The sequence below is a fragment of the Ovis canadensis genome, chromosome 22, assembly GCF_042477335.2.
Source record: "Ovis canadensis isolate MfBH-ARS-UI-01 breed Bighorn chromosome 22, ARS-UI_OviCan_v2, whole genome shotgun sequence".
NCBI classification, from domain to species: domain Eukaryota; kingdom Metazoa; phylum Chordata; class Mammalia; order Artiodactyla; family Bovidae; genus Ovis; species Ovis canadensis.
Genome location: NC_091266.1, coordinates 30,425,419 through 30,446,840, shown reverse-complemented (window position 1 = coordinate 30,446,840; position 21,422 = coordinate 30,425,419). Strand labels below are relative to the sequence as shown.

General features: G+C 42.7%; 1 non-coding gene across 1 annotated transcript; it reads right to left on the bottom strand.

The window, feature by feature from the left end:
• Positions 1-10,547: 10,547 nt before the first annotated feature.
• LOC138428009 (U6 spliceosomal RNA) lies at positions 10,548-10,653 on the bottom strand. The gene has a single exon (XR_011252252.1). It is a non-coding gene; the product is annotated as a U6 spliceosomal RNA (small nuclear RNA).
• Positions 10,654-21,422: the final 10,769 nt, after the last annotated feature.

Sequence of the window (21,422 nt, the reverse complement as noted above, 5' to 3'; positions counted from 1 at the left end):
CTCTGATTCTTCCTCCTCTGTTTTCTTTCCCTTTGTTGTAAGGGTACCCAAAATTTGTTTTAAATAGGTGTGGTAAGACATGCAGGCACATGGGAGGGGGAGGCAGACTCAAGATGGAAGGATATATCTATATATATATATAAAACTATGACTGATTCAAGTTGTTGTACAGCAGAAAACAATACAAATTTGTAAAGCAATTATTCTCCAATTAAAACAAAAAAGATATTCAGACATGGAAATGACCATCACAAAGGAAGCTGTGGTTTCAGTTTCCTGAAGTATAAAACAGGAGGCATGGTGCACCATGCAGAGGGGCCAGATGGGGAAGCACTAGGGTCGGTCAGGAGGCAGAGGAGGTGAAGAAAAATGTGGACAAGAGCTTTACGGCACTAGTCTGAATAATCTCAGTGGGCTTTGGGGCGTCAGAGCTGTCTCTAATAATCTGGTACCTGCCCCTGAGTTGATTAGTGGTCTGGGATGTGAGAGCCCAGTAGAGGAGGTTGTTGGAAATATGGACTCTGCATTGGTTGGTTTGCATGTGAAAGATTTGTTCACAGGTAAGTCATTTACTATCTCTAGGAATTAGCTAACCCTGGGAGGGGCAGTCTCTCCAAAGTCAGCAAGGGCCTGGATGTCAAACTATCAGAATAAAGAAAATAAAAAGACATACTTAATACCACTTTCTAGCCACTCCTCAATAGGAAGCAACTGACTGGGCTCTAAGAGAACTGGGAGCAGCATGGAAGCTGCTGGGTAACCACCGCATTAGGAGTGGTGGTCTGCAAGGAAGAGAGAAGGAGGGTCATGAACCCAGTGGAATTTCACCCCAGGCACTACCTAGTTTACCAAGATGTCAAGCCCATCACAGAGTGAAACCTAAGTAAACAGGATGAAAGGCAGCAAACTATAGTGCTGATGAAAACCTCCTTGAAGGCAGGACCCACGATTTATTTTTTTATTTCCTTGGTTGAATAATCATTCAATAGGAAAAGCAGCTAAAATGGCCTTCAGTTCAGTTCAGTCGCTCAGTCGTGTCCAACTCTTTGCGACCCCATGAATCACAGCACGCCAGGCCTCCCTGTCTATCACCAACTCCTGGAGTTCACTCAGACTCACGTCCATAGAGTCCGTGATGCCATCCAGCCATCTCATCCTCGGTCGTCCCCTTTTCCTCCTGCCCCCAATCCCTCCCAGCATCAGAGTCTTTTCCAGTGAGTCAACTCTTCGCATGAGGTGGCCAAAGTACTGGAGCTTCAGCTTTAGCATCATTCCTTCCAAAGAAATCCCAGGGTTCATCTCCTTCAGAATGGACTGGTTGGATCTCCTTGCAGTCCAAGGGACTCTCAAGAGTCTTCTCCAACACCACAGTTCAAAAGCATCAGTTCTTCGGCGCTCAGCCTTCTTCACAGTCCAACTCTCACATCCATACATGACTACTGGAAAAACCATAGCCTTGACTAGACGGACCTTAGTCGGCAAAGTAATGTCTCTGCTTTTGAATATACTATCTAGGTTGGTCATAACTTTTCTTCCAAGGAGTAAGTGTCCTTTAATTTCATAGCTGCAATCACCATCTGCAGTGATTTTGGAGACCCCAAAAATAAAGTCTGACACTGTTTCCAGTGTTTCCCCATCTATTTCCCATGAAGTGATGGGACCGGATGCCATGATCTTCGTTTTTTGAATGTTGAGTTTTAAGCCAACTTTTTCACTCTCCTCTTTCACTTTCATCAAGAGGCTTTTGAGTTCCTCTTCACTTTCTGCCATAAGGGTGGTATCATCTGCATATCTGAGGTTATTGATATTTCTCCCGGCAATCTTGATTCCAGCTTGTGTTTCTTCCAGTCCAGCATTTCTCATGATGTACTCTGCACAGAAGTTAAATAAGCAGGGTGACAATATACAGCCTTGATGTACTCCTTTTCCTATTTGGAACCAGTCTGTTGTTCCATGTCCAGTTCTAACTGTTGCTTCCTGACCTGCATACAGATCTCAAGAGGCAGGTTAGGTGGTCTGGTATTCCCATCTCTTTCAGAATTTTCCACAGTTGATTGTGATCCACACAATCAAAGGCTTTGGCATAGTCAATAATGCAGAAATAGATGTTTTTCTGGAACTCTCTTGCTTTTTCCATGATCCAGCGGATGTTGGCAATGTGATCTCTGGTTCCTCTGCCTTTTCTAAAACCAGCTTGAACATCAGGAAGTTCATGGTTCACGTATTGCTGAAGCCTGGCTTGGAGAATTTTGAGCATTACTTTACTAGCATGTGAGACGAGTGCAATTGTGCAGTAGTTTGAGCATTCTTTGGCATTGCCTTTCTTTGGGATTGGAATGAAAACTGACCTTTTCCAGTCCGGTGGCCACTGCTGCTTTTTCCAAACTTGCTGGCATATTGAGTGCAGCACTTTCACAGCATCATCTTTCAGGATTTGAAACAGCTCCACTGGAATTCCATCACCTCCACTAGCTTTGTTCGTAGTGATGCTTTCTAAGGCCCACTTGACTTCACATTCCAAGATGTCTGGCTCTAGATTAGTGATCACATCATCATGATTATCTGGGTCATGAAGATCTTTTTTGTACAGTTCTTCCGTGTATTCTTGCCATCTCTTCTTAATATCTTCTGCTTCTGTTAGGTCCATACCATTTCTGTCCTTTATCGAGCCCATCTTTGCATGAAATGTTCCCTTGGTATCTCTAATTTTCTTGAAGAGATCTCTAGTCTTTCCCATTCTGTTGTTTTCCTCTATTTCTTTGCATTGATCGCTGAAGAAGGCTTTCTTATCTCTTCTTGCTATTCTTTGGAACTCTGCATTCAGATGCTTATATCTTTCCTTTTCTCCTTTGCTTTTCTCCTCTCTTCTTTTCACAGCTATTTGTAAGGCCTCCCCAGACAGCCATTTTGCTTTTTTTCATTTCTTTTCCATGGGGATGGTCTTGATCCCTGTCTCCTGTACAATGTCATGAACCTCATTCCATGGTTCATCAGGCACTCTACTTATCAGATCGAGGCCCTTAAATCTATTTCTCACTTCCACTGTATAATCATAAGGGATTTGATTTAGGTCATACCTGAATAGTCTAGTGGTTTTCCCCACTTTCTTCAATTTAAGTCTGAATTTGGCAATAAGGAGTTCATGATTTGAGCCATAGTCAGCTCCTGGTCTTGTTTTTGTTGACTGTATTGAGCTTCTCCATCTTTGGCTGCAAAGAATATAATCAGTCTGATTTCGGTGTTGACCATCTGGTGATGTCCATGTGTAGAGTCTTCTCTTGTGTTGTTGGAAGAGGGTGTTTGCTATGACCAGTGCATTTTCTTGGCAAAACTCTGTTAGTCTTTGCCCTGCTTCATTCTGCATTCCAAGGCGAAATTTGCCTGTTACTCCAGGTGTTTCTTGACTTCCTACTTTTGCATTCCAGTCCCCTATAATGAAAAGGACATCTTTTTTGGGTGTTAGTTCTAAAAGGTCTTGTAGGTCTTCATAAAACCATTCAACTTCAGTTTCTTTAGCATTACTGGTTGGGGCATAGACTTGGATAACTGTGATATTGAATGGTTTGCCTTGGAGATGAACAGAGATCATTCTGTCGTTTTTGAGATTGCATCCAAGTACTGCATTTCGGACTCTTTTGTTGACCATGATGGCTACTCCATTTCTTCTGAGGGATTCCTGCCTGCAGTAGTAGATGTAATGGTCATCTGAGTTAAATTCTCCCGTTCCAGTCCATTTTAGTTGGCTGATTCCTAAAATGTCGACGTTCACCCTTGCCATCTCTTGTTTGACCACTTCCAATTTGCCTTGATTCGTGGACCTGACATTCCAGGTTCCTATGCAATATTGCTCTTTACAGCATCAGATCTTGCTTCTCTCACCAGTCACATCCACAATTGGGTATTGTTTTTGCTTTGGCTCCATCCCTACCTTCTTTCTGGAGTTATTTCTCCACTGATCTCCAGTAGCATATTGGGCACCTAACGACCTGAGGAGTTCCTCTTTTGGTATCCTATCCTTTTGCCTTTTCATACTGTTCATGGGGCTCTCAAGGCAAGAATACTGAAGTGGCTTGCCATTTCCTTCTCCAGCGGTCCACATTCTGTCAGGCCTCTCCACCATGACCCGCCCGTCTTGGGTTGCCCCATAGGCATGGCTTGGTTTCATTAAGTTAGACAAGGCTGTGGTCCTAGTGTGATAAGATTGATTAGTTTTCTGTGAGTATGGTTTCAGTGTGTCTGCCCTCTGATGCCTTATGAAAGAGAAAAGAGAACTGTGGACTGGTACTTTACTTCTTAAAAAAAACAAAACACTATTTTGCTCAATTTTTATTCCCAAAGTTAAGTATACTGAATTTACACATTTTCATAATAGTCTTCAGTTTTTAGTAGAAACAGAATTAGCAGTGTCTTGGAGACCATCGCTTAAGTCCCCAAAGGAGGAGCCCCTTCTGGCTCATGCGGTGGAAGAAATTGAACCAGCCATGCTTTCTTTCCTTGGTTAAATTTTCAGGGGAGGCAAAAGGGTGTAACTGATGATGAAGGTGATGATAATGATAATGATAATTAACATTGATGATGACTTAACACATTTATAATGTGCCAATCACTGTTGTAGGTGCTTTTGAACCATTACTCCATTTAATCATAACATACATAGTTTGGCTATTATTGACTCCCAGTTTATAAATGAGTTACCTAGGGCACAAAGGCTAGGCAGCCAACCTCCAAGATTAAGAGGTTAATCTTAGACTCTAAACTGAGACATTCCATGCTCTTAATCACTCCACAGCACTATCTCCTTCCTTCAGAGTGGTTTCTTTAAACAAAGATGATCTCAGCTTATTCACACCATTGCAGGCAAGGGCTGCATAAGTACAGAATCCCAGTGGGGTGATGTGTATTGAGCCTTTGTGCTAGCCTGGGTGTGTAACCAGGATTGATCCTTGGAAGAGCTGTGGCATATGGAAAGTTTGTTTCTGGGGCATGGAAGGAAGAAAAATGGGCTAAGATCTGGTTGTCATGGGTGAGTTGTGTGTCCTTGGGCACAGCTCTTTACATCTTCTTGTTTTCAAAGGAAGCTGTTGGGCGTGATGATCTTTAAGGGTCCCGTCCATGTCAACTGCCTCTGCCAGAAATACTACTGGACGGTAAATTATTGGAAAGGCAAGGAGAGTGTTGAGCAGGTTCTTGAACATCCAAACATGAGTAGATAATAGCTGTTTGGGTGCCCTGTGTGCCTGCTCAGTTGCTCAGTCATGTCTGATTCTTTGTGACCACATGGGCTGTAGCCTACCAGCTCCTCTGTCCATGGGGTTTCCCTGGTAAGAATACTGGAGTGGATTGCCAGGGGAGCTTCCTGACCCAGGGATCAAACCTGCATCTCCTGCATCTCCTGGATTGGCAGGCATATTCTTTACAATGGGCCATCTGGGAAGCCCTATTTGGGTGCCCTGAGGAACCTAGCGCTTAGTTGCCTCCTGCCTCACGTTGCACCATATGCCTGCAGCTGGCGAATGGATAACATCACTCACAGTTATTCATAGATGTTCAGAAAACCTGAAAAGAAGAAACGAATAAGTATTTAGTGAGAAAAATATTACAGGAGACACTGGGGAGAGCAGGGTAAAGAGGGAGGACTTTTCATTGTTTTGGTCTCAGAATACGACGGTGGATATTGACTAAAGACAGTACTGCCCTCTTAGGAAGTGTTTGGAAATGGAGAAGGGCCTTTCTGCTCTCACCCTGGCTGCAGTTGTTGGACTGGAAATGCTAACATCCTGAAACTCTTGGGACCTCCACCACACACACAAGGAAGAATTGTCCAGGCCAGAATGCTTGGAGTGTTCCCACTGAGGAAGAATAAAAGAAGTTCTCAGAGTGGGGAACATAAAAAACTTCTTTGTGCATTTTTCTGAACATTAATCAATAATCCATTAACTCAGGGAAGCTGAATGCTCTTCACACAGAATCCAGAACAAACTGACAGATTTAAGAACTCTGGAGAGGCTGCTTGGCCTCGGACAAGGCGTTTCACATTTCCTCGGTCCTCAGTTTCTCCATCCTTATAGTACTAACATTCTATAACTTCCTAATTCCTGTCATCAGAAAGGAGAAACACTTTGTAAAAGTCAAGGCTTGGAAAGCCTTTGTTTTTCTCATTTTGTGTATGGTAAACACCATACTGCGATTAACCAAAATGCATACGGCAAAGTTTAAACATGAAATATGCAGATGCATGCTTTATTGACTGTACCAACTATAGTTAATAACACTGTGTTGTGCATTTGGAAGGTTCTAAGAGAGTAGATCTTGTAAGTTCTTATCACAGGAAAAACATTTTTATAACTATGTATAGTGACAGATGTTAACCAGGCTTCTCATCTTCTCATGGTGATCATTTTACAGTATATACAAATATGGAATCATGTTATACACCTGAAACCATACAACTTTATATGTCAATTATTTCTCAATTTAAAAAAAAGTATGCAGAAGTAAATGATCCCAGAAGATTTTTGATAAAGTATGATTTTAACTATTTAGCATGTTCTCTGGAGATATATTTGAATTTTTCAGAACCAAACAACAAAAGCGCATACAAAACCATGGTAGGGCACCCTTCCTACTGGCTTAAAAAAAAAAAAGGATGTTAGGACACGAAACAAGCCTAATTCTATGTTTCAGGCAAGGTGAATATAATTGGGCCAGAAGGCAGTGAGTCTGAGAGGTGTTGTCCAGAGAGGGACTTGTTTATTAGAATGTAAAGTTGAAAATATGATTATTCTTCTTCCTTCTGCTTCTACTTTATGCCTGAATTATTCCCCAAATACTTATTGGTAGTTTCTTTTTTTCCTAAAAGAGACACTCCTTCATTCTTTCAAGGAGACTATTGACTGCTTTTTTTGTTTGTTTTGCTTTATGATTCTGAAATTAAGAGAAAAAGCATGTAACTCAACTGCTCATGCTGGAGACTTAAACTTCATGATGTTAGATTTCAGACTTGTCAGTTTTGTCTTATCCCTTTTGAAAGGCTCAGTTTTACTTGGCTTTCTACTCTCATTCTGGAAGAACTAAGAGCTTTACATTGCTGCCTGTGACTTGTGGCCTGTACTGTACTCATTTGTTTCAGTAGAAATGATGACCCAAGAAGGTTGGAATTTGACCCCAGAAAATGAGAAGGGAATGACGGAACTGTATTTTTTTTAATTAATTAATTTTTATTGGAGTATAGTTGCTTCACACTCTTGTGTTAGTTCCTACTATACAGCAAAATGAATCAGCCATACATATACATATATCCCCTCCATTTTGGGCTTCCTTCCCATTCAAGTCATCACAGTACATTGAATAGAATTCCTTGTACTACACAGTAGGTTCTTATTAGGCATCTATTTCATGTGTGTGTGTTAGTTGCTCAGTCATATCCCACTCTTTGTGACCCCGTTGACTGTAGACCACCAGGCTCCTCTGTCCATAGCATTCTCCAGGCAAGAATACTGGAGTGGGTTGCCATGCATTTCTCCAGAGGATCATCCCAACCTAGGGATCGAACCAGGATCTCCTGCATGGCCCGCAGATTCTTTACCATTTGAGCTACTCAGGAAGCCCTATAGGTACTATCATTTTATACATAGTATTAATAGTGTATATGTGTTAGTCCCAATCTCCTAATTCTTCCCACCCATACTTGACCTACTTGAGCCCAACTTGAGCCACTAGGACTCAAAACTTGGAAAGAAGGCAAAGAGAGGGCAGTCTGTCTTCTCAGTGTCAGAATGAAACACTCTTCCAGGCCTATCAAGAATTATTGAATGATCTAGGCTGAAGAGTGGACCTTTGCTTGAGTTTCTGTTTACTATTGGCGAAAGGCCACTTTGAAGTTACATCAGAACCTATAACTTGTACCCAGTAGAGATATAAAGGAATTCTGAAAGGTAGAAAGAATAATCCTCAAGTTATGGGTCTATTGCTTGTAGGGCAAGCAATTTTGTGTCTAATCCAACCATCTTATGTCAACAGTCTTTCTTCAATGCTATATAATTGCAATTCCTCTAATTCTCTTTGGAATCAGTTTTACTACCCTTCACTAAGAATTTAATAAATCTCCAACATGTGTTCATTCTATGTTTAAGAGTCATATTTTTGACTTATAAAAGAGCATACTTTGACAAGTACAAAGAATTCTAGTATTACTAGAATATAAAGATCATACTTTAAGGTATATAAGGCCTTCTTGGATTGTAATTTGCTTTTTTATTTATAGGTGTTATCTTTTCCATAGTAGCAGTTTTAAAGCACAAAGATTCAAGAAGCACACTAATCTGTTGGTTACAGAAGAATTTGATTCCCTCGTTGGGTAGAACAAACCTGAAGCCAAATGTCAGGTTGGTTTTCACCTTTTATTTACTCCTTCTTACCTTCCCACCTTGTCATAACTGACTGACAGAGCCTTTGAATCGGAATTTATTATTCCAGCTCTTTGTTTCAGATGGTAGGAAATGTCTGAATGATAGCAAGAGATTCTTCCAAGACCAATTGTTCTGAAATAGGTGATAGAGCTTTAACCTAGTGGATTTTGGACTGTAGTTCTTAGGCTTATCATGGACTTCTCTAAACTCTCCCTCTCCCTGCTTCTCCTCCCCATAAACACCCTTCAGCCAGAACAACTCCATTTATACACTGAGATTCAGGTAAGGTTTCATTTGAATGATCAATTTCTTAGGAGATGTATTTAATCCAAAGAAATGAAGTATTAATAATGGCCGAGGCAATCATGGTGTTGTGGGATAAGTCTTTGCTTTGCCCTTTACACCTGTGTAATCTTGTACAGATGATTTCACAGAGTCTTGAAGTCCATATTTATAAACCTACCTTGCAAGAGATTTGTGTGATAAGAGAGATCGCATAAAGCGATGTGTGATTGTGAAGGGTTGCTATGAACAGCTTTTCAAGCATTGCCAACATGCAATAAAAATATTTGGGGATCACAGGAGGAGCCGCTAGAACTCCTCAAATCATGCTAATTATAATAGGTGGCCACTTAGTCATATGGCTATTGATTTTAACTTTAGTGTATGAACACTTTCTTCTTCATTACCTTAAATTTCTTTTGCCCCCATCTGATTCTCCAGTTTCTAATTGAAATTTGGAAGTTTTGTGAAAACTCGACAAGAGCAGTTTTTGTGAAATGTTTCCTCCAGTGGAGCAGATTGTGCTGCTCATCCGAGTCAGTTCTCAAACAAATTTAACTCTCAGCCCTGTAGCCTTTATGCAGAAAGACAGGGAAAGCAAAAATGGAGCTGTGATGAATGGTGCCAACTGGACTGCCCTGTGCTTCTGACTCATTTCAGAACCATTATTGCGTCAATAGAAGCATCCCCTTTATCCCCATATTTTTTATAAGGGAATGCTATTAGTAGAGCAAGGTCCAGAGAGAAGCAACCCATTAACACTGCGATCAGGCTTAAAGACAAAAAAAGCAGAGATGGACATCTAGAGACGCCTTGGTCACTGGATGAAAGGCAAAAAGTACCATTGGAAAAAGTAGGACTGATATCACACAATAATAAATAGCTGTTACTTGCTAAACATTACTATGTTCCTGACACTGTGCTTATAAATAAATTATCTTGTTTGATCCTCGCAATTGCCCTATTAGTCAGGGTAGGCTAACTGCCACAACAAATAATCTCCAAATCTCAGTGACTTAATAAGCTAAAGACAAATTGATTACTCTTGTCCCCATTTCCTCAGGACCTTGGAGTCCTTTTTTTTTTTTTTCTCATTAACCTTGTATTTTTAACTTAGTTTTACAGTAAAGAAACAGAAAAGAAGCAAATCATTAAACAAATACCATAGCTGTCAATCTTAAATTTTAAATGAGGTTCTTGTTAAACAAAGCAGTAACACTGCATCCTATAATTACATCTTTACTTGTATATACAAGAGCTGTGTGCAAAGCGCTTTTCAGACTATAAAATAAGACTTTGGAATAGGATACAAATGATTATCCCTAGGATTTAGTTATCTCCAACTGCTTGTAATGAATCACAACTGCTTACATTCTTACTTTGCATCTTATTTACTTATATGCTAAGAGATGACAAAAGGAGAAGAGGGCAGCAGAGGATGAGATGGTTAGATAGCATTGCTGACTCAATGGACCTGAATTTGAACAAACTCCGAGAGATAGTGAAGGACAAAGAAGCCTGGTGTGCTGCAGTTCATGGAGTCACAAAAAGTTGGACACAACCTAGCTACTGAACAGCAACAACATACTAAGAGAAAAACCACCGTTTTCTGATACCAGATTGACAGCTAATTTTTGAAAATAATTCCCAATCCACAGGCCTAAATTTTATTTTTACATATAATTCAGTTACAGGCTTCCTTTTTCCCCTAAATAAATAGTGGACAGCTTTTAAAAAGCAAATATTAGCAGATCTCTTTAGACAGACACATTTCAATCAAAATGGGGTTTTAAAAAATCAGTTTATATATAAGAAAAAAAGGAAAGAACAGTCTTCAAGAAAGCAAATTGTATTCTTTAAAATATGGAGTGTTTCCCGGATTTGCATACCACCATTGTGCAGGGCCATGCTAATCTTCTCTGTATCATTCCAATGTTAGTATATGTGCTGCCAAAGGGAGCATGTGGAGTTCGGTATCCTCCCGCAGGTGAAGAGATAGGAAGTGCATGCACAAGGGGAGGATCCCATGGGAAGGTTCTTATGGTCAAGGCCTGGATGTAGAATGTATCACTTCTGCCCACGTTCCATCAACCAGAACTCAGTCAGATGGCCCTACCTAACTGCAAGGGAGGCTGGGAAACGTCCACTAGGCATCCAACCAAGAAGGAAAGGAAACGAGGCTTGGTGAACGCTACCCTCTTCTGTAACAATTCATTGCTCCCATTTTACAGATGAAACTGAGTTTTGAACAAGTGAAGTAACTTCCTTAATAGCACATAGCAAGTGAGTGGTAGAACCTGGATAAGTTCTTGGTATGATACATTCTTGGTAGATCCCAAGAACATGACTGCTGCTCTGCAAGACCGCAGAAGTGGTGGTGATAAATTTTGATTTCTTGCCCCAAGTCTAAAATGTGGTGCAAATGGCATCTTTCCAGGGTATCTTTATATCCCAAAGAAAGAATGGCTACTTCTTAAAATGTTGACCCCTCTGTATTCCCCTATGTTCATCAATTTTAGACCTACCAAAATGGCCTTGCCTTTCTATGACATCCCAGCTCCCTGCGCCTGAATAAATTCCATGGAAATTTCTTAGTTGAATGAAGCTTGCTTCATGAAATGTCCAGCTGAATGATGGTTGCTTGAGGCCAAGATTACCCAGTACCTCACTGAGGAGAAGGCTCAGGCTGGTGCTGTGCTAATGGGCAGCAATGTGAGGGATAGATGCCTGGGCAGCCCCCTCATTGGGGAATCACCATGTATGTTGGACTCACAGATTTCAGGGCTGGCTGCTGGATTGGTGTCCACCATGAGGAGCCACTAGAGGAAAATGATGACAGAATGGGAAATAACACTTTGGATGGCAGGCCAAGTATGGCATCTTTGTCAAGCCATTCATTGTTTCAGAAGGAGACTTGCCTGTGGAGGACTACGGGTTGGATAAGATGTGATGCCTAAGGAAGGACACACCCCCGCCCCAGGTTCTGACCATCCATCAGCCCCTCCCTATGAGTCCCCTTAACCCTCTTCCCTGACCCCATTTCTATTTTATTCACCTTTCCCTTGCCATTGTTTCTTGAGACCTGTGCATTCAATATGCCGGAAACCTGGGGTTGAAAACCTAATTTGTCTTTAGAGATACTATTTGTTTTCCTAGTTTGTCCATCTCCACTTCCTCCTCCCCGTCCTTGGGGTTCTGTTCAAGTGTTATCTCCTTGAACTCAGGCTTGGAGATTTTAGGCTCTTCAGGGAGAATAGACTCAGGACAGTGTTCTGGAAAAAGTAAAAAGCTGATCCTGGTCCTGCTGATCCAATCACCAGGTACTGTGGACATGCCTTAGGGACAAGGTTGCTCTTTGTGTATGAGTGTGTGTAAACTGAAAGCTCTGTACCACATGCATGCTGTAACACCAGAAGCACAGGTCTGTTTGGTGCAGAGGTGGCAAGGGTGGGCATGGACCCAGAGAAAGGCACCATCTCTCAATGCTCCCTAAGCATCTCTTAGGGATGTCAGTAATTGTCTGTTTTGGTGTTGTAGCAATATCCGAAATGAACAGATGCTCGCTCTAGACAACTGACCTTTACTTCCTTTGCATTAATGTAAAGCAGTGCAGACAGCAGAGCCCCTTGGTACACTGACCCCACTTTCTGGTTTCTTCTTCTGTCAGGCAACATTAACTAATTAACAGTTAATAGGGTAAGCACTTTGGACTCTGTTCTCCTGGAGCTCTTGTTCTTCTTATTCCAGTCTCAGAATCTCTCCTTTGTGGGTATCTGGCTTTGTTAAAGGGAATTCAAAAGCAGTTTAACATTTCCCCCTGAACAGAACAGCAGAAATCAGTACAGAAAGAAGGAAATTGCTACTTTGAAACCTACAAATGGAAGGATGGCTGTCTTTGTTTCACATCTATCTTCCACATGGGAGAAGCAGTCAGCTTCACTGATTATGTACTGTTGAGGATGACCTTTCCATTTTTCTGTCTTGGAAACCTGTAATTTAATGTAAAGCATCTATTGGTGGGCTGATAGTACAAAGACTTCTCAGGAAAATGTGCTTGATTTTCCCCCTTGAAATTCATGTTTATTAAGTGTCTTTTATGAAAGTGGCATGGAACAAGGTGCTTCACATGCAATACCTCATTTAGTCTCATGTAAGCCTCTCAGTTGCCTCTGATGTAGCATCATTAGCCAGCGTTTTCAGACAAGACAAAAGGGAACAAGGAAATGTTCGCTCAGGGCTCTGAAAGTGCTAAATCACTTCCAGGGGGTGAATACGCTTACTGACTAGTTTCTATTTGATGGAGTTTCATAAATTTTAAAACTATTAATACCTATGTCACATTTGCAAAATCCTTTCAACTTTCAAAGCACTGTCACCTCGTTCACATGTCATCTGATGCTCATGCTATCCTGTACTGATAATGGTTGAGAACTATTTCATGGCATCTTTTATTTTTTTAGCCTAAATCTCTGCAGAGCAGCTTGCTTTGGTTGCCATAGCTAAGGTTCAGAATGAAACCAATAGAAATCTTGCTTTCAGAAATCGAATCCACATTTTCATTTACAGGGTCCCCCTGGGAGGGTGTGATCGGTACAGCAACTCACACTGGTCCTCACCTACCAGAGCCGATTGCCCTGGTTACATCTGCCACCTAGATTTTAGAAATTTAAGTGTCTTTACTACCCTGCCCTTGTTGGGAACTTCCTTCCAGTTTGCCCCAGTTAATGACAGCCAAAAAGAAAGAAAGAAAGAAAAATAAGAAGGGAAAAAGAGGTTTGTGTGCCTGTGCAATGAGGTGCATTTATTCTAAAAAAAATCCAGAATCCAGCCTAAATGAAGTAGGGAGGGGGTGATGGCAGATGAAGCATAAAGCAGGTGCTTGCTTAATTGCTGCATCTGGCGCCAAGTATTTGGCATAATTTTTCTCCTCATTTCCAATTATTGGCACTGGTGCTTACTTTACTTTTTAGCTGAAGCATCTGAGAAGAGTCTAGGGACTGCTCTGCCTCTCTTACTTGTACAGGCAGTTTTCTGACAAATATTGTAAGTGAACACAATCCTGAGGTGTTTTTGTTTGTTTTGTTTTTGCCTCAGAATAACTCATGGATTATGGAAAGAGAGATTGGGCAAGTTAACATGTTATCTGATTCTGCCCAAATTGCCATGGGTTTAATTTTTAATTTGTTTCGCAAGACTTGACTCAACCTTTCAGACTCATCTGTGATTTAGATTTCAGAATTGTAGGTCTGAGTCCATAGCTTCCTCAGGTGTTTTCTTTTAAAAAGTAGGTTGTTAAATTCACCAGTTGGGGTGGCACATCCCTTTTACTCTTGGACTTTTCTTCTTTAGCTGAGGAAGGGAAATATTGCAAAAATATTATATGCAAGTTATTTGATGCCCTGTCATTCTGCAAATGTTTAGGAAAGGGCCTCCTTGGAGACTGAGTGGGAAAGAATCCACTTGCCAATGCAAGAGACATGGGTTTGATCCCTGGTCCAGGAAGATACCACATGCAACTATGACTGTGCGCCACAACTGCTGAGCCTGTGCCCTAGAGCCCTCGAGCCGCAGCGCTGAGCCCACGTGCTGCAAGTTCTGAAGCCTGCATGTCCTAGAACCTGTGTTCTGCAGTAAATGAACCACCTCAATGAGAAGCCCATGCACCGAAACTAGAGTTGCCCCTGCTCACCACGACTTGAGAAAAGCTCTCGCAACCAAGACCAGTTCAGTTCAGTTCAGTCGCTCAGTCATGTCTGACTCTTTGCGACCCCATGAATCGCAGCACGCCAGGCCTCCCTGTCCATCACCATCTCCCGGAGTTCACTCAGACTCACGTCCATCGAGTCCATGATGCCATCCAACCATCTCATCCTCAGTCATCCCCGTCTCCTCCTGCCCCCAATCCCTCCCAGCATCAGAGTCTTTTCCAATGAGTCAACTCTTCGCATGAGGTGGCCAAAGTACTGGAGCTTCAGCTTTAGCATCAGTCCTTCCAATGAACACCCAGGACTGATCTTCTTTAAAATGGATTGGTTGGATCTCCTTGCAGTCCAAGGGACTCTCAAGAGTCTTCTCCAACACCACAGTTCAAAAGCATCAATTCTTCAGCGGTCAGCCTTCTTCACAGTCCAACTCTCACATCCATACACGACCATCTAGACGGACCTTAGTCGGCAAAGTAATGGCTCTGCTTTTGAATATACTATCTAGGTTTTCTTCCAAGGAGTAAGTGTCTTTTGATTTCATGGCTGCAGTCACCATCTGCAGTGATTTTGGAGCCCCAAAAAATAAAGTCTGACACTGTTTCCACTGTTTCCCCATCAAGCACAGCCAAACTAAATAATAAATTAGAAAAAATGTTGATGAAGAGTGAACACTGTGTCAGAGCCTTATGAAGAACAAACAGTTGTTGCCCCAAACAATGCCAAGAACCATGAGGCAAGCAAAGATAAATACTCTAAGCTCTTTTCCTTTCGGCAGTTTTGGTCCCTAAGAAAAGTGAGACAAAACAAGGAGCAACACAACACAACTCTGAGGGGAGGAACAGCAATATGATTAAGAAAAGCACGCGGGTCTATCACTTCTGATGGCAGATACAGCATACAGGAGAATGGTCTTCATTCCCATGCCTTAAGGTAATTTAACTGAGTGGATGTGGTTCAATTACTGTATTTAAGGTGATATTTGATTTCTATGCATTACCTGACCTTTACCCTTTATCTCCTTCTATTGACTCTAATCTATGTGTGAATATATATATATAATTGTATATATACATGGCTTCCCAAGTGGTGCTAGTAGTCAAGAACCCACCTGCCAATGCAAGAAATATAAGAGACTCAATTTTGATCCCTGGGTTGGGAGGATCCCCTGGAGGTGAGCATGGCGACCTACTCCAATATTCTTGCCTGGAGAATTCCATGGACAGAGATGCCTGGCAGGCTACAGTCCAGGTGTCACAAAGAGTAGATCGCAGCTGCAGCCATTTAGCACACAAAATAGCACTAGATTTAGAGATCACTTGGGGGTTTCCCAGGTGGCGCTAGTGATAAAGAACCTGCCTGCCAATGCAGGAGATGCAGGAAACATGGGTTCGATCTCTGGGTCAGGAAGATCCCCTGGAGGAGGGCATGGCAAACTACTCCAGTATTCTTGCCTGGAGAATCCCATGGACAGAGGAGCCTGGTGGGCTACTCCTAGTTTATAGGGTCACAAAGGGTCAGACATGACTAAAGTGACTTAGCCTGCACGCAGACATGTGTATTTGTGTGTGTATACATACAGAAAGATATATAGTACAATTTTGAACCGAAATTTTTTTAAATTTTTGGAACTTTATTTCAGATTGCGCTTCAGGAAGTAGGAATGAAAGAGGAGAGAGAAGTTGTAGTTCAGAGAGGGCATCAGGACACCTGGGTTCCAGGCTTATTTCCACCTGGCTCACCTGTGTCCCCAGGTCCCTGGGGGCTTAGCCTGGGTGACCCCCAAGGTCCCTTTCAGTATAAATGGTCTACATGTGATGGCTCCCACCCCATGCTGATGGGAGCAAAGGATACTGGAGGCCCGAGTGTGTATCAGAGGTGCTGGAATTGAGACAGAAGGAGTGGTATTTGGGTGAGACACCTCGGCCTCTCAGCTTCCTATTTAAATGCCACATCATTTGTAGAAAGCCGTTAAATTCAGAGCCGCTCACTGTTTACAGGAGACTTGATTCCCTTTAGTTCCCAATGGGTATAGCACTGGCCCTGAAGAGCGTAGAGCGTGGCCAAGCAAAAGCATGTCTAAAAGACCAACACGCTGGCCTAAGTCTGTGCTGAGTGAGGTCCACAGATAAGCCTTGAAGGCGATAAGTGAGTTATAAGGAACAGACAGAAGGAAACTGGGGAAAGTGTGCTGTGGGGGACAGCACGTCTCTCTGTGGTTCTCTCCTGTCTCATTTCGCAGCCAGGAATCGGGCCCAGGCCCTAATCGGCCCCACGCGCAGAGGTTGCTACCGGCCCCCCAATAACCCTCTCCCATCACACTCTTCCTATCCAGTTCACACATCACTGTCCTCCCCCAAACAGTCCACTCACCCTGTGTGGTGATTTATTACAAGTCCCTGTTACCTGTAGCACCTCATCTCAGCCTGGGGTCCTGGGTCCTTTATCCAGGAAGCATGGTATTAAAACAGGTGACCTCGCCTTAGCCTTGGCCTTTGCAGCATTAAAGCTGTGCAATTATTGTTGTTGTTTCATCTCTAAGTTGAGTCCAACTCTTTTGTGACCCTATAGACTACAGCCCGCCAGGCTCCTCTGTCCATGGGATTTCCCAGGCAAGAATACTGGAGTGGGTGGCCATTTCCTTCTCCAGGGGATCTTCCTGACCCAGGGATCAAACCTGAGTCTCCTGCATTGGCAGGCGAATTCTTTACCACTGAGCCACCAGGGAACCCCTGGCTTTTCACAAAGTGTTAAACTTCCCTTGCCTTTATTTTCCTTATCTCTAAGATGACTGGGGACTGAGGTCTCCAACTGTAAATGATCTCCTGGAACTGCTGTTCTAGCATGACGGCCCTGGTCTCACACGACCTTGGAGTGCCCAGATTCTAATATGTTGGCTCACAAGTCCTAGGGGCATCTATAATCTTGGCAGGTCTTGGGTCCCAGGTTTTGGTTTGGGAGATGTCATCGTACTGGTTTTCAAGGCCATCTTCTGGTATTCTCCATAGCATTTCTCTGCTCCAAACAAGTCTGTGTCTCAGGAGCTCTGCATAAGCCTAAATGCTTCCATCCCGTCTGCTCTGGCTCTGTGCCACTGCCACCGCCAGAAAGCTGCTCGTGATCCCCTACACTACCCCACAGCAGTCAATTTCCAGATTAAAGCCCAGCTAATCCTGATACCCCTCGCTGGGTACCTACATCTAACAAGCCCCTCCTCTCCATGAGGGCAAGTCTAATGGCCATAGCCATGGCCTCAGTGGCCTTTGGTAATCTGTGGATTTAAAACTTCCAGTCATTCCCCCAAGAGTGCCTTTTTTCAAACACAATTGTCCTTGTGCAGCCATTCAGCATTGTATCATGGATCTTTTCTCTCTTTGTCTCAGAGTCTTCACAAGGTGTTCATGAATGCCTTGGGACTCTGCTAACTTTTCCCCTATTATTGTTGGGCAAATGCTTAGTCTTTCAGTATCATAAATATCTCAGTGTGTGCGTGCCTGTGTGCTTCACTCATGCCCAGCTCCTTGCAACCCTGTGGACTGTAGCCTGCCAGGCTCCTCTGTCCATACACCCTGCTTTTTGAATACTTGGCGTTATTTTTCTAGTCCGCTCAGAGGCATTGTCATTGTAAAACCTAAACTTTGTGGCGTCTTGTAGTTTGGCAGTCCTTGTGTCTGACTCTTGCGTATTCACCTACATCAGGTGTCCCAGACCTCCTTCCCTGTGCCTTCAGCCGCCACTTAGTCCCCCCCACCCCCACCCCGCCGCCCTTACCGCTCAGCACGTGGTCTTGCCTAAGGCACTACATAGTTCTGTCTCAGACATCTCTGCCTTTTCAGCTATTCCCTGATTCAGGGGTTCTCAAACTCCAGGTGCACTGAATTGCCTAGAAGACTTATAAAGACACAGATTGCTGGCCCCTCCCTGAGTTTCTGACACAGTAGGTCTGTGTGGAGTGGAGAGGGAAAGTTGCATTTCTAATAAACTGTGGTGTCCTGATGCTGCTGGACCACAGTCCACACTCTATAACCTCCTGCTTAGATTCTTTCCTCATGTTTCAGGGGAAATGGGTTAGTTTCCCTAACTTGTATTCCATGCCTCCCACCCCACCCCACCCCTGACTACCTGCCCTCTGAACCATCTTCCCATCTTCTCCTGGACTAGTTCCTACTCTCAATCTCTTTTCTTCTAGTGCTTTCAATCTGCACCATTGAAACTAACCTTACACCATCCTTTAAGAATCCTCCCATCACTGCTATTTTAGTAATACCTTTCTCTTATTATTACCCAGTTCTACCTAGCAACCCAAATGTCTTTCCTCCTGTTGCAAATTTTTCCTGAGCTTGAACTTGATCTTCATTCATTGCTTCTACTTCTTATCCATGTATTTCCTTTCTAATTCCCAGAAATTTCCCAAGCTGCTCTACGGAAGCTATCTGGAAATTTTAAAATTACCCTTCTTCCCAAATCAAGTGACCTTTCTTTGTTAAGTAATAATAGCAGTTAATGTTCATTGACTTCCACCTGTGTTCCAGGCATTGTACTAAGCACTGCATATATATATATATACACGCACACACACATTATATATATATACATTACATATATATACATTATGTATATATATATACATTACGTATATATATACACATATGTATATACAGGTATATAATCTCACGTGAAGATTATCCTTATATCAATTCTATGTAGAAGGTATTATTAGAGATTTTAAAAAGTTACAGCTCATAGAATTTAAATAATTTGCCCAACAGTTTAAGTGAAAGAACCAGAATCAGCTCTAGTTCCACATCCCATGTGCTTAAACACGACCCTGGAAAATACATCAGAATCTCTGAGCACCTAAAAAAATGACAATTACTAGCTCCAGTGACAGAGGTTCAGGTATGGCTGAGGCCTAGGAATCTGAATTTGTAAAAACACACCCCCACACCCCCACCCCACATGGTTCTGAGGTGGGTGTTCCCAGTGACAGATACATTTTGAGGTGCAGTCCCTCTGTATTGACATAATTGGCCAGTTCCTTTCTTTAAACACTTCCCTCAGTTGCTATGATACAACATTTTTCTCTGGCTCTGTGGGCTCTTGAGTCTGCCTTTCTTGTCTCCTGCCCAGATCAGTGCCCCAGCTCTGCCCTCCGCCTTCTCCTCCCTCTCCTGACTGTCCCTGTGAGCCCGTCCACTCGCAGCACTCAACTCGGGCAGATGGTTCCCAGCCTTGCCCTTCTTGTGCCAGCATCCTGGTGAGAGTCGTAGAGCAGCAGGACATGATTCTGGAACATGATGAACTGTTGCGCAGACCGTGGGCAAACGGGTGAGGCAGGTGACATTGACTACGGCTCTGCATCGCCCCACATCGCCCTTGGTCTTTCCTCTTGCCTCCAAGATCCCTATCCTTTATAGCTTTCTAATCAAACCAGTTCAGCAAAAGAGCTGGTTGCTTTACACAGTTGCACTAATATTTTACTTCTCCCACTCATTTGCATTTTTAAAGCCTTTTTTTCTCTTTTTGTTTAACTTGGGTTTAACTGTTGTTTGCATGATGAAGACATTTCAAGCTTCACTTAGCAGATGGGGGGATTTAGACGGAAACTGGGACCTAAGAGGAAGGGAGGAGGGCCCCTTCTCTTTGCCTTGAAATTGTTTGAACCTGAGATGCAAAGGCAGCTGAAAATACCACCGGAATGGCAGGCCTTGTCCTTTCTTGCCTCCTGTGTACCTGGGCAGGTGAAAGTGAAAGTGAAAGTCACTCAGTCGCGTCCGACTCTTTGTGACCCCGTGGACTATTCAGTCCATGGAATCTAGCCAGAATAATGGAGTGGGTAGCCTTTCCCTTCTCCAGGGGATCTTTCCAACCCAGGGATCGAACCCAGGTCTTCCGCATTGCAGGCGGGTTATTCACCAGCAGAGCCACAAGGGAAGCCCAAGGGGTGAACAGTAATTGCAGCTGCTGCAGACCTGTCCCTAGAAGAGCAGAGGGTATTTGGCTGGCTTCCTGCCACGCTCCACGCTCGGAATGGCTGACTTCTCTTCATCTTTCAAGTCTCAGCTTAAATGTTCTCTTCTGAGAAACTAGTCCTGACTCCCTCCTTACTTACATAGGCCCTTCTGGGTGATTCTCTGTGTTGGCAGCTGTTTCCCTTCATTGCATTTATCACAGTTTGTAATTATTGTACTTATTTACTTGCTCTTCCTGTCCCCATTTGGACAGTAAAGCTCAAGAGGATAGAGACCAGTTGGCCTTGTTCCTCACTATGCTTGCAGCATAATGCAGGCTTACAGGAAATATTCAGTGTTTGTAGCCAGAGTGGCTGGATAGCTACACCTCCACCACCTGGCACTTAGTGATTAGTTCTTTACCTGGGCTAACTGCCCCCAGTAGCTATCCCAGTGCTGAAAGACTTGAGACAGTTGGAGAACAGCTGGTTCACCTCACCACTGGGATAACAATGTGGGGTGGCCTGGAGGTGGCATTAGGAAAATTTATGAAAGACTTTGAAAAAGACAAAATGAATTACTAGGTATCCTGTCTAGCACCCAATCAAGTTATGAGACTTTCAATGTCTTTGAGCTGTTTTATACAACTTTTAAAGTCATGTAAAACTGATAGCAATGCAAATGATTCCTGTCAGTAGTGATGTGAATGAATTTTGTCTGGTGGAGGTACAACTGATTATTGCCCTGTGGATATTAATCAGGCTTGCTTCCATGTGTAAATTTATATTAATTTTCCTGATTGCCTATATATGTGTTCTTTGCATTTTCCTTTGATCTGGGGGGTAATATTTTGCTTATTGCCTCATGACTTAGGTAAGTAAAATCTCTGATGTGTGTTCATTTTATATTTGTACAAGAGTCATGATTTTAGCCTTTAAAAATATCTTTTTCAATTGAATTTTAAGAAAAGCAAGAACTATCAGGCATCAAAAAATGCCATCAAGAAAGTGAAAAACAACCTATATGATGGGAGAAAATATTTTCAAATCATTTATCTGAAAAAAAGATGAATATCTGGA